We start from the raw sequence: 13651 nt of genomic DNA, 5'->3' as shown, positions 1-13651 counted from the left end.
TAGATAATGTTGACTCTAACATTTTGTATTAATTATTTTGAACTTAAGACCCACTCAGAAAATGCAAAACCTGTCAATTAAGAAACATCATGGCAATTTCAAGCAAAATGAAACATGGGGTGCACAAAATATTTGTGTTATATTATAACCTGATTTCCCTTAATGGATCAAATGGGCTATTTCTGAAGAAAATGTTTAGAAAATATATAATTATCCTCAATGGATAGTAAATGTACCCTAAATTATAGAGTGAGCCTTATACGTAAAAATATATAGCTATTTTTATATTTCAGGAAGGCTGTCCCTTGCAAGGGGATCATAATTTTTGGGGGTCCTTAGCATCAAAAAGTTTGAAAAACCCTGATCTAATTGACCTGAGCTAATGCTCATGCAACACCAGGGGGCAGTGTTGACAATCGAATGTTCCTCACACAGTGCTACTCAAGCGGACTGTTGTTGAAAGAGCCGCTAATATGTTATTCCTCTGTCGGCCATCAGGTGGCGGTACTAAACGCTTCTGAAGTTCTCAAGTCACCATTCAGAAAATTTAACAGGGTAACCGTAGGCCTGCATAGTTTTAACATACCTTAGTTACTACAGTTATTGTTGCTACTATAAAATCACAATAAATTAGTATGGGGTGGAGGGGGGGTGCTGGGTTGCTCAGTGAGTATTGACGCTGACTACCACACCTGGAGTCGTGAGTTCGAATCCAGGGTGTGCTGAGTGACTCCAGCCAGGTCTCCTAAGCAATCAAATTGGCCCGGTTGCTAGGGAGGGTAGAGTCACATGGGGTAACCTCCTTGTGGTCACGATTAGTAGTTCTCGCTCTCAATGGGGCGTGTGGTAAGTTGTGCGTGGATCGCAGAGAGTAGCATGAGCCTGCACATGCTGTGAGTCTCCACGGTGTCATGCACAACAAGCCACGTGATAAAATGTGTGGAGTGACAGTCTCAGAAGCGGAGGCAACCCAGATTGAGGTGAGTAACCACGCCACCACAAGGACCTACTAAGTTGTGGGAATTGGGCATTCCAAATTGGGATAAACGAATAAAAGAAAATAAAAGAAAAATTAGTATGGGATCTCCATCAAATGTGTAGATTTCTTTATTTGATGACAGTGGTGGCAAATACTACCAAGTTACCAGTTTTATTGTTGTAACAACAATGACTGTAGTCACAATGATGTTTACTAAAGTTATAATGGTATATATTTGTAAGGCCCCCTAATCTGTACATGTAAAAACAATAACAGTAATTTCAGAATTAACCTATTATTTTTGGTTAATTAAAATACAAAATAAACCAAAGTAAATCAGTGTAGAGGTGTCATTGAAGTGTACAGTACGTCTAAAAGTGTAGACAACGTACACATTAGAAAGTAAGAAAATAAAAAGAAAATAGAAGTTGAAAATTAATGAAGTTCAGCTTGATACTTAAATATTTTTTGAGCTATTAAAAGGCGCTTGGGGTCTCTCAGACTCTCTCAGATAAGTGTTAAACATGGTTTCAAAATTAAAAACAACAATGATAAATTATAAGATGCAAAAAGACAGTGGACTTTTAAAAGGATAGTTCACCCAAAAATGTCGAGTCGTTCCAAACGAGTTTCTTTCTTAAGTGGAACACACAGTTTATTCTAATGTAATATTTTAATATTTATTTTTAATATACCGCATAAGAAAAAAAGTCGTACAGGTTTGTAACAGTAGTTCTTCCTCACCCAGGCTTGGTTGTATGTTTTGTATCACTGCTAATGGTTTAGAGCCGAGTGTGCAGTCTGTTAACAACTCTCGTGGACATTGTGTGAGTGTCTATAGCTTTACTCATCATGATAGTGAGACTGTCAGTTAGCATCTGTACTCGTGCCTGTGTGGCATTAGCTCGTGCGAACTAGCAAGTGTTTGTTGTATGTGAAATGGCACATATGCTTCCTAAAACTTAATAGTAACTTTGCTTCTTGTAGGCAATTTCACAACGCAGTCACCAAAATGGCACGATTTTTATAAAAACCACAACATTTTGATAGTTGGTACAGAATTAGGGACTGCAAACAATCATTTAGTTAATTACTAAGTTTGTCACTTACAAATAGAGTTTGTAAAAGGGGGTAAAAGGCACTTTTGATTGTATTTTCTCTCACTATAAAGCAACAAAACTACCCATGCAGTTCCCTAAACACCTGTCTGTCACTATACACTGCAATGTCTAAAGTCTGATTTTGAGGTAACTTGATCTAACATTTAATAACTTTTAAATTGTTGCAAATGTATTTAGCTAATGAGAATCATTGAAATGGTCATATTTATTTGGGGACAAAATACTGTCATTTTCAGTTTTGTTCAAAAGTTTTTTTAATAACTGTCTAGTAGGTGAAAGAATACTGTTTGGGGTAAAAATCCCCCATAAAACACATTGTTGTTGTTGTTTTTTATGAAGCATGTTCAAAGTGGGCTCATATTGACTAATCCAATTAAATGGAGATTCATTTGTTTAGAGAATACTTGGGATGTTATGAAATTAACAAGAAATGGTGCACCCTTTTCTAAAGTGGTTATTTTGAGTATTACCCTAATTTGGTACTCAAAAGTCTCAAAAGTATTTGCATAAGTTGACAAACTTTGCCATAGAACTATGGTCCCTATATTTACACGATATCACTACAAGTGTGTGGTAAAAGTCCCCTTTACCACCCCTTTTTTAAAAGAATTTTAATCAAAACAACCTTCTTTTCACACATATTATGTCGCTCCATCAATATATATATATATACATTTATTTTTTCAATCTTGACCAAAAAAAAGTACATTTTCCGTAAGGGGGTCCTTTTACATTTAGCAAATACTGAGAGTAAAAGCTTTTTCTTGTGAGATGTTGCTATTTAGTTTCACTGTACCTGAAGGAAAATGTTATAGGGCTGCATAGGTGTAGATTTAGGTAGGGATAATAGGGACATGTCTGCATAAACGGTGTTGTCACGTGGCATGTTACTTTTCTCAGCACTGTTCAGGATGCACCAATCACAGTCGATTGTACGATTTAAAAAAAAAAAAACATTTTCTGGAGATTACACAAGCGGATTTCCATTGGTATTTTACGACCTGTCCTTGAAATTACTGGATTTTAACAAGCATACTTTCCATCTACAAATGTTTTCATGTCTAGGTCAAAAATGTCCTGAGTTTTGTATGCAGCCCAATGGAGGATTTCTGCTTTTTTGGCCGATAAACGCCCTCTTGAGGAAGACAAATTTGACATTTGAAATTTGAACGGGGCAGGACTTTAAGATGCTAGTGTTACTCCCAATAAATGTATTTTGATCAGAAAAGTCATTAGTTGTAAGCCTAAAGCCTACTTTGTTAAGGAGGCCTACTTTTCAGATAAAAATGCAAGAACATTCTAAATAATTATAAATAATCAATCAATATGAGAAAAGATCATGTGGGAGTGAGGGGGGTTGGAAAGCAGAAAGTGGGGAAAGCATCAATGTTCCATTCTCCCCACAATTTGCTTATCTTGAGATGTCATTTTGCACATTTCAGTTGTTAATTTAGCCTACCCTTTGTTTAGATTTCCATTTGTTTAATGCTGGATAATACATTTTACAGAATGACACTTCATGTTCCTTGGATATCATTTTCTCGTGGTAAATCTTCTTGAAAAAGATAACATTTGATTAATCCCATTAATCTTAGATTTATCCAAGTTTATTAATCCAAGTTTATTGCATATTACATTTTATCTCCTAACCGTGAAGCCCTAGTAGTCAGTTCTTAATTTGTTTGTCCTTCAGAAATTCTTAAAAAAAAAAAAAAAAAAAAGGCTATTTAATATTGTGAGTCAGAGAAATAAGATGAAATTAATTGAATAAATTAGACTTGTTATATGAGGTAATAATGTTATTTTGCCCATATCACCAGACTGACTTTCTCGCATTTTCGTAATACCAAAACTTTTTTATATTATCCTTACTAAATGTCCCTACCAACTTTCAAACCAAACCTACGCCCTTGTTGGGCTGTGAAATTAATGTGGATAGCATAGCTCAGATCATTTGATCTTGGAAGAATTTGATAAGAAATGTTTGAGTTAATATGAAAATCTATGTCTTTTGAGTGCAGACTTTGATATCTTGGGAAAGCTGAGCACAGTTTGAGACACTGAGCGCACGTTTAGATGCACAATCTTATATCGAATATACTTAATAAGCTGACAACGTGTAAGGTAGGACTGTCAACTGTCCCATTTTAGATGGGACATCGCATATTTGAAATTAAGGGTGAAATTTTGAGACGGTACAAGAGGGGGACCCTCAAAATGCTCAAGCACCTTTTATTTACATGGCAAAAGCCAGCAAACCTAGTGTAAGGTCATGTAAACACTTCAAACAATGTTCCTTTATCAGGGTTTGATCATAAATGGTTTTACATGTAGAGTTTTGCTTATTACCCCGATTTTGTGTTGCATAAAAACACCTTTACGAGCGTTCGGCTTATCCAATGTGTGCAAGTGTTGTGCCAATTCCTGTTTACCTTTTAATGTCAAAAGCAGAGAATAAAAAAAGTGATTTTAAATCTAATGTAAACGTGGTTTACTTGAGTTGTCAGATTTTTTGAATAAGCAGATTTTTGTAGTTATCAGCATATTGGAATTCTTGTCAAAGCCAACATACTGTTCTACAGATTTGGTTTAGGATTTCTTTTTTTAAGGGATGTCCCAATACCACTTTTTTTTTTTTTTGAGAATGAGTACGAGTACCGATACTTTCTTTTTGGTACTCGCCGATACCGAGTCTGATACCTTTTTTTTTTTAACAGTCAATCAACAGTTTATTTCGGTTTTATCATCAAAATGGTGTTTTAATAAATAAATTCATTAAAACTTGAATCAAATGAAAATAGACCATTTAACTTTCAACATAATTTTGTATTATATTTTATACAGAAGCTCACAGCACAATCCATTGTAGTTATATTTGTCAAATATGCACAACAGAGCATGACAGATGTGAGATATTGCTTAAATATAATACAGTTACTATTGATTTATTATTAGTAGTAGTAAAACAGTGAATATTACATAACTTTACAATAGTGATATATTTCTGTCATACTTTTTTCCATTTCAATTGAGCGTTTCTTTTTTCAGAACTTTTATTTTGAAGTGTTTCTGTGTTATGGTGGTAGCTTCTCAATCCGGAAAAGCCGGTCACTACGTGACTCAAAGTAATTATTAAAAAGAAAAAGCTGGTATTTAATTAAATAAATATGTAGTCTGTATGTGCCTCGTGCAACAAAGTGAGTTGGCACTCTGCTTGCTGTCATCTGCTACAAACAGAACGCACAATGTTCATGATGGTGTTTTCATGATGGTGTTTTCCGTGTATGAGACAAGGAGCTCTAGTCAGTCAGCACAACACCAGCTCCACACATTCACAAGCACTTACATCTGAAGCGCTCACCACATGCAAACTATATATTTATCTCATTAAATCGCAGCTTTTGCGGTTAAATAATCACACTAGGACATAACGTGATTTTAATTAGTGCGCTGAATGTTTACACAATGACATTCATACATCAGATGGTATCGGTTTTTGGTATAGACACTTTTTTACGAGTATGAGTACAAGTACATGAGCGCAGTTTAGGATCTGATTCCGATACCAGTAACAGTATCGGGACATCCTTATTTTTTTTTTTTAAATCCCTAGACCAAGACCAAAATCTTAAGCTACATCCTCCAAACTTGGAACAGACCTTCAGACAGTTATGACTTGGAGTGCTATGACATTTCTAACTGATCATTATTATGGTTTTCGCACTGCAGACAATCAAAACCAGTGGCGTTGCGGGGGGGGGGGGGCTTCGGGGGCTTAAACCCTGATGTAAACCCTGATGAGTGCGCTAGACTTTATTTCGCGTGGCGGTGCACATGCCATTTTTTGTAACTGTGCGCTCGACTCCGCATCCGAAAATGAACAACTTCGAGACGACTCTGGCCAAACAGGTACGTCTGTATAGGCATCTCTATGATCCATCCATGCGGGACCATAGAGACAGCCAGATGGCACAGAATTCCTGGAAAGAAATTGCAGCCACGGTGGGGAAAGAAGAAGCGACTTGCCAAAAAGTATGGAAAAATCGAACAGAATCGAATATGGAAGTTGAGGTGAGCAAAAAAACCATTTTGGTTTAATAACATTTCAGTTAGCCAGAATATAGTCTGACCTTCCTGGTGGGTTGCTGTATGGACATAGAGTAGATATATAGTACTGATTACTACTGTTGTATTACTGTTGTGTGTGTGTGTGTATATATATATATATATATATATATATATATATATATATATATATATATATATATATATATATATATATATACACACTAACGGTCAAAAGTTTTGAAATACTTATTCTTTATTATACTTTTTTTTTTCTTCACATTTTAGAATAATAGTAAAGTCATCAAAACTATGGAATAACATAAATGGAAATATGGGAATCATGTTGTGTCTAAACAAAATCCAAAATAAATCAAAACTGTGTTATATTTTAGCATCTTCAAAGTAGTCACACTTTGCCTAGAATTTGCAGACATGTACTCTTGACATTTTCTCAACCAACTTCTTGAGGTATCACCCTGGGATGCTTTTTAAACAGTATTGAAGGAGTTCCCATCTATGTTGGGCACTTATTGGCTGCTTTTCTTTATTATTTGGTCTAAGTCATCAATTTTAAAAACTTTTTTTTTTTTTTTTTAATTACATTTTAGTTTTATAATGAAATAAATTCATACAGTGGCACAATTATATTTTTGTCTACAAAACTAATTTCAAACATTTAAGCATATGCCTTCAGATCAAAAGATGTTTAAGATCATGAGAAACATTTCAGTCAAGTGTTTCAAAACTTTTGACCGGTAGTGTTTGTGTGTATATATATATATATATATATATATATATATATATATATATATATATATATATATATATATATATATATATATAGGCTATGTTTCCATCTCTCAAAAAACTTTTCCAGGTTGCACTAACACTGCCTGTCAGCAGCTGTACATGTGAATGATCATTTAATGCCCTGAGACGCCTGCACACATGGTTGAGGCGAACCATGGTTCAGGGAAGACTTCACAACCTTGCTGTCTTGTCAACTGAAAAGGAATCTGTTAACACAATTGAACCTGGAAGAGTAATCGACACAAGGCTCTGGGCTTGTTCTCAGGTGGCTAAGCCCCTTACCTCTTCCAACCCTAGCAACGCTGATCAAAACTCTGAAAACAGACTTACACTGACGGAATGTTCAAACGGGTCAAGACTTTTTCAATTCCAACTGCCAAAATTCAAATGCAAACAAACCCACAAAAGGCTTTAGGCCACAGCTTCACTAATACGTGTTCATTTAAAACACATTCATTTCTCTACGTTTCTACGTTTATGTTTTCCTCTTTAGCAAATCGAAGTTGAACTGCTGCTGTCTAGAATACAATTTATTTGATATTTTATCTCATTGGTGATTTTCTTGACAGGTGAACCTTTTTTATCAGCAGTTATTATGAGGGAAGATGTAGATCTAAAGCCAGATCATTTAAAATATCCACAGAGTGCATGATGCAGTCGTAATCTTGTACTGCAGAATTATCCAGCTATTTCTGTAGCCCCCCAGCAGCTGTTGTTGGGTGTAGCGGGTGTAGCTCTGGCTGCTCTGTGGTTGAGCTGGCCTGGGGTGAACAGTTGGGACAGAGAGCTCGAGCTTGCTCAGCTGACAGCTATGTCTCACCCAGGTACGAGAATTTCTTCATTAACAAAGGCACACAGACATCAGAGGGTGAAGTGGGTTTGTGTGGGGGTGAAAGGCAAGAGAGATGATGGGCAAACACAGAACCACGACGGGCTGTTCCAGACTGGATGACTTGTTTTTGGCAGCGGGGTCCCATAACTCACCCACAGGCCTATGCACTCAGACTCACCATTATGACTGCAGTCATGCACTCTGTACTGAGTGTACTGATAGCGGGAAATTGAAGATACATTAGTTTCGTTGATGGAAAACAAGGCATCTCCACTCTTCCATTTGGATGTATTGCATTGGCCATTAGTTCTGGAGGTTCAGTTCAAATTGTTGATTGGGGATTTTGATTTTTTAATTGGTAACATATCCATTTGTTCATCTTGGTAAATGTTCATTTATAAATATGCTATTAGTTCATTGTCAGTTCATGTTAGTTCTTAATGATGTTACATCACTTTATTTTAATATAAAATGTTTATTAGTATATGTAGAAATGAAGATTAGCCAAGAATTAAAAATTCTGTGAATGTATTGTTAATTCTTAGTTCATGTTAACTATTGTGTAATGTTTATGTGAACAACAACGTGTGGTCATGTAAATGCATTAAGCGGCTTTCCTTTATCAGTGTAAGGTCATAAATGGCATAAGAATAAACCAATCGACACGGTTAGATTTTTGTCCATTACCCTGATTTCGTGTTGCATGTAAACATCTTAACCGCCGATCTTACCGGCTTTTTCAGTTTGCGTAAGTGTTGTGCGCATGTCTCTTCGTGGTTTGCCTTCAAAAGGAGAGAATAACTCGATTTTTTAAAATCTCATGTAAATGCGGGTTTCAGGCTTTGTTGGATTTTTTTAAATAAGCTGATTTTTAGGATATTAGGGTATTGCTGTGCATGTAAACTGGCTCAATTGGCATATTAGGGGTGGCCAAATTACAACGTCAAATCAAGCACCGTTATAGAAATGTATCTCCTACGTCGGTGCGTGAAAACACTGGAGACCGGAAATTGAAAACAACACTTCGTGGAACACTTCCGCATTCAGGAAAAAGGTGGATAGCGGCTGTTCCTATGAGGCGCTATCCACCTTTTTGAGGCATCTATGTATGTATATCTATGGTCTACACTGGACGCATAGACACGGATCTTCCAAACAGTTTATTTGTGTTGTTGGCAGTAGTAGCGCCAAAAGAAAATGGAACGGGACACCTGTTTACTGTTGCCGCAACACACACTTCCAGTGTAGACAGCATCATTGATTATAATGGGGTTCTGTTGCTTTTGATGCGGCGCACTGCTCGCGTCTGGTGTAGACAGGGTGTAGCTATACTTTTGAAACAATGTCTATGTCAATGTCAATGAACAATGTCCCTAATTGCTATCATTAAAGGTGCATTCGATCATTTTTTCCTAATTAAAAAGTTTAACTCTTAAAGACGTGAATTGTAATTTTGCAATATATGTAGGAAATCATGAGCACTCACATTAAAATGAAGACTCCAGTCATATCAGTAACCTTATAAAAGCTGTTTTATTCTACATGGAGAGGGTCCACACATGGGGGCTGCCATGTTAGAATCACATGACCAGCTGAATACTACTCGCTTAATCTCAGTAACCGTCCTGTTATTTCACACTTTCACTCATTGATTAAAGTAATCATGGAATAGTGAATTTCTACAATGGCATCTGAAACTGAAAACTATTGCAATTGAATGATGCTGCATGCACGGCGCTAGGTGTCAGACAACATATTAAAAAAATTACTGAGTGCTCCTTTAACTAGTGCTATTGTATCATAAAATCAAATCTCTTTGTTGAAATTAAGGGATTAGGTTAAGATTAGGTTACATTAATCCTCTTTTGTTTTAAATCATTCATTTAGCATTGTGTGAGGAACAGAGTGAAAAGTGTTTATGAACTGATAATCAGCTGCTTTAGCTTTACTGAACCAAAAACATATCATTCTACTGATGTAATGTTAGAAATCTAATTCAAGCTAATTTGGTTTTGCAGCATGTCATGGGGTCAAAAAGGCTCAACAACATACATAGAATGAGCCACATACATACTGAGTACATCAACAGTCTCAGATAATAACTATCCCCAATGTACTGTATGATAAACACATAATTCTCAATATCCTCAGCAACATGCAATGTTAGCAGTGTTAACAAACTCCAAATGGGTATAGTGGGCAGCAATGGTAAATAACAAATAGCACACTTCAGAACACAATTATTTCACTTGTCCTCCCAGCGAGGGGTCTTCTAGGCCTTTGTTTCCTCACCTGTGTGCCAAGCACAATTTGTAGAGCGTATTTAGAAGACACACTTGCCTGGAAACAAGGAAAAGCACACTGATGCTATTCCTTAACCAAGATCAATACAGGCGGGCAGCCGTGTGTGTGTGTGTGTGTGTGTGTGTGTGTGTTTAGTATGTTATGAGGACCAACCCTCTCTGGCTGTGTGTACAGACCCTCTGCATAGACAAAGAGCTCAGTCAGTGACCAAAACTCTAATCTAGCCCCATTCTCAGGAAACAGTGCCATTTGTGTCTGATTTATTTATTTTGGCATTTCGTTTTTAATCAGTTACTGCTGATGTTTCAAGAAATCATATTTTCCCACCTTAGGGATGTTACCGCCATGTACGCCCCCCAAAAAATCAGATCAGTGGTCAGCAAATATGGGTTTTTAATGGTCAGTTTTTTAACTATTACTCCCAATCCCAAATATGTGCTTACAGCATTGCAAATAATTATTTATTGTTACTAACCCCGGCACAGTGAGTTTGAAATTGTTGTACTTATAATATAAATGGATAACTGTAATTATTTAAGGATTTAATGTTACAGTGTTGAAAAAACACAATTTTCCAAACTATATTATTTACAGTCACATTATTTTTGCTTTTTGTGCCAAGAAAAAAAAAATGAGTAAGAAAACATCCTATAACAGAGCTCGATGAGGCCAGTGTAAGTGTAACCATAATTAAATACTGATAAAGATTGTAAGAATACCTCAAATAAAAAAGAAAAGATCAAATCATTACGTTTTATAGAGGGAAATGTCACAGTTGAACAGAGTTGAACAGAAAGTGCAGAGAAAAAGGCAAATTCACTTTAGAAAAAAGTACATACCCGGTGAAAGCATAATATTTTTATTTAAAAAAAAAAAAAAGCAGATGTTAGGTAGTGTTCTGTTTTATACAACCCATTACAATGCAATGGTCATAAATGGGGACATGAAAAAAATGTCAATGGAAAACAAACATTTTTTTTTTTTTTTTTGCATTGCATTGCACACAAAGCAGAATAACATCTATCCAATAGTTCAATGTATTTGTAGGCTATTACTATGTAAAGGTTGGTTTTAGTACATACATTTGCTAACGTGTGCATAGACACCGAAACATACCATTTTTATGTATTGACAGCATCTAAAACGTAATACATTTTATGTGCAAACATCTTTAATTCAAACTATGAATTCATGGAACTAATCCATGAAAGATATCCCTGAAATACGTGTCCTGAGATATCTCACCGGTGTCTGTGATGGCACTAGACTGTGTAAACTGTAAATAACAATTTTATTTGATCAGCCAATCTGAAGACTTTTATGTGCTTTCTGCCTGTCAATCATTTTGCGCATTCTCAAAATGTAGTAGTGAAAGTGGATTATTCAGGTTAATGTCATATTCAGATTTATAATAGTTGCTATTTTGCTACTGTTGTGTTTGACAACCATGAGAAGACGCACTGCTGCTATTGTTCAGTGACAGTCTCAACAGTAGAATGGTATCTTTGGAGGGTGGGGATTTGGAAAGATGGGGCATGTCTATGGAGCTGTATTTGTGCCACAATTCTGCTCACGCACAATGATATTTTTAGTGTGCAAGATGATATTTTGTGCGCACAAAAAATTATTTTGCACGCGCGTGAACTCAGTTTTGTAAAGCAATGTATCTTCTTGAAAAGGCCGTCATTCTGTGAGAGTTTAGACCTCCACACAGTGAAGACAGAGGGGTATTTAGAAAGGCTGACTTTCATAGGTAACTCTTTACTCTGGGTATCTGAACACACACACACACACACACACACACAGAGGGTCCACCTCGGCTGCCCTACCAGCTGGCTGTCACATTGCTGCTTCATAATTGTTTGTCCGTGGCCCTGTGACCCTCCAGGCTTCATTTGCGCCCTAGTGTTGAGTGCTCAATCACCAGCCCAAACCGCCAATATCCAGTCCTGTCAAAGACTAGTGACATCATCAACTGTCGGTCACGCCACAGCTCATGCACTGAAGTTTTATGACATGTTCAGTTAAAGGTACAGTGCTGGTAGAGGAGCATCAATATAAACGTGCAAATAAGGTGGTATATTAAACGTGCTGTAAGCAATTTTTTATGGAATGGTATGCAGAAAATGTTCCTTCACCCTGAAAGATATCACTAGAATAAGAGTCCTGAGATATTTCATCGGTCTCTGTGACAGCACTAGACTGTGTAAACAGCAAACGCGGACACGTTCTTTGATCAAGTCTTGCCATGAAAGCAAAGGGTTGTCAGCTTGAAAGTCTATGCATAAAGACAGGTCTCACTGTCCATACCATAGCCTTCACCGATCACGTCACTCTACAAATCCGCTCTTAATACTGCTCGTACTTCATATTTCTCTTCCATCATCAATAGCTCTAAGCATATACCTAGAACATTTTTTTCTAGTATATGTAAACTCATTCTACCTTTACCCTCTTCTCTCTCTGGTTCTACTGACCTCTGTGAATCCTTTCTGAAATTTTTTGAAGAGAAAGTAAATTATATCTACCAGGTTTTCTCCCCAAATGAATCCACAGACCCCCCTCTGGGAAACGTAGTTCATCCTTTTACTGCCTTTGCCCCTTTTTCTGCACCTTCCTTAGCAGAATTGTTTAGATCATTGAACTCTTCTTCCTCTAAGCTAGATCCTGCCCCCACACACCTTTTAAAAAACTCCCAGTCTGCTATCATCATATCCATTACTCACCTAATAAACAGGTCCCTTGCCTCTGGAATTATACCTCTAAATTTAAAGATTGCTGCAGTCACTCCTGTGCTCAAGAAACCATGTCTTGAGATTTTAAGTAATTACAGGCCTATTTCTAATCTTCCATTCTTGTAAAATGTTCTTGAAATAGGTAGTTGCCTCACAGTGACAAACACACTTAATCAATAACAATCTCCATGAACCTTTTTAATGTGGCTTTCACCTTTACCACAGTACAGAAACAGCTCTTCTCAGGGTTGTTAACAACCTTCTCATGCCATCTGATACAGGTGCCCTCAGCATTCTATTCCTTCTTGACCGAAGTGCAGCTTTCTATAGACTGTCATAACCCACTGATCTCCCATTTATCTGCCATTGATATTGCAGTCACTACATCTTAACTCAGTGACAGGAACCAGTTCGTTTGTATCAATAATCACGTCACAGACTGCCCCCGTCTCTCGAGGTGTGCTCCCCCTTGGCCACATAATATGATGACATGGTCTTTATTATCACTGTTATGCTGATGATATGCAAATATACATTAGTTCTCAGTCCCGGGTAGGTTTTCCACCTCCTTACATTAATTCATGCATCCATGACCTAGAAGTGTGAATGGCTTCAAACTTCCTAAAATTAAACACTGACAAAACTGAAATCCTGCTTATTGGCCCCAAAGCTCTTGTGTTGTCACACTCTGATTTTTGTCTTGACATCGATGATCTTCTGGTTAGGCCATCACATACTGTACAAAACCTTGGTGTGTTATTTGAAATCTTTCTATGTTTTGATTCACATATAAACACCCTCC

Source organism: Myxocyprinus asiaticus, chromosome 34 (genome assembly GCF_019703515.2).
Source record: "Myxocyprinus asiaticus isolate MX2 ecotype Aquarium Trade chromosome 34, UBuf_Myxa_2, whole genome shotgun sequence".
Classification (NCBI taxonomy): domain Eukaryota; kingdom Metazoa; phylum Chordata; class Actinopteri; order Cypriniformes; family Catostomidae; genus Myxocyprinus; species Myxocyprinus asiaticus.
This window is presented reverse-complemented; position numbering follows the sequence as displayed.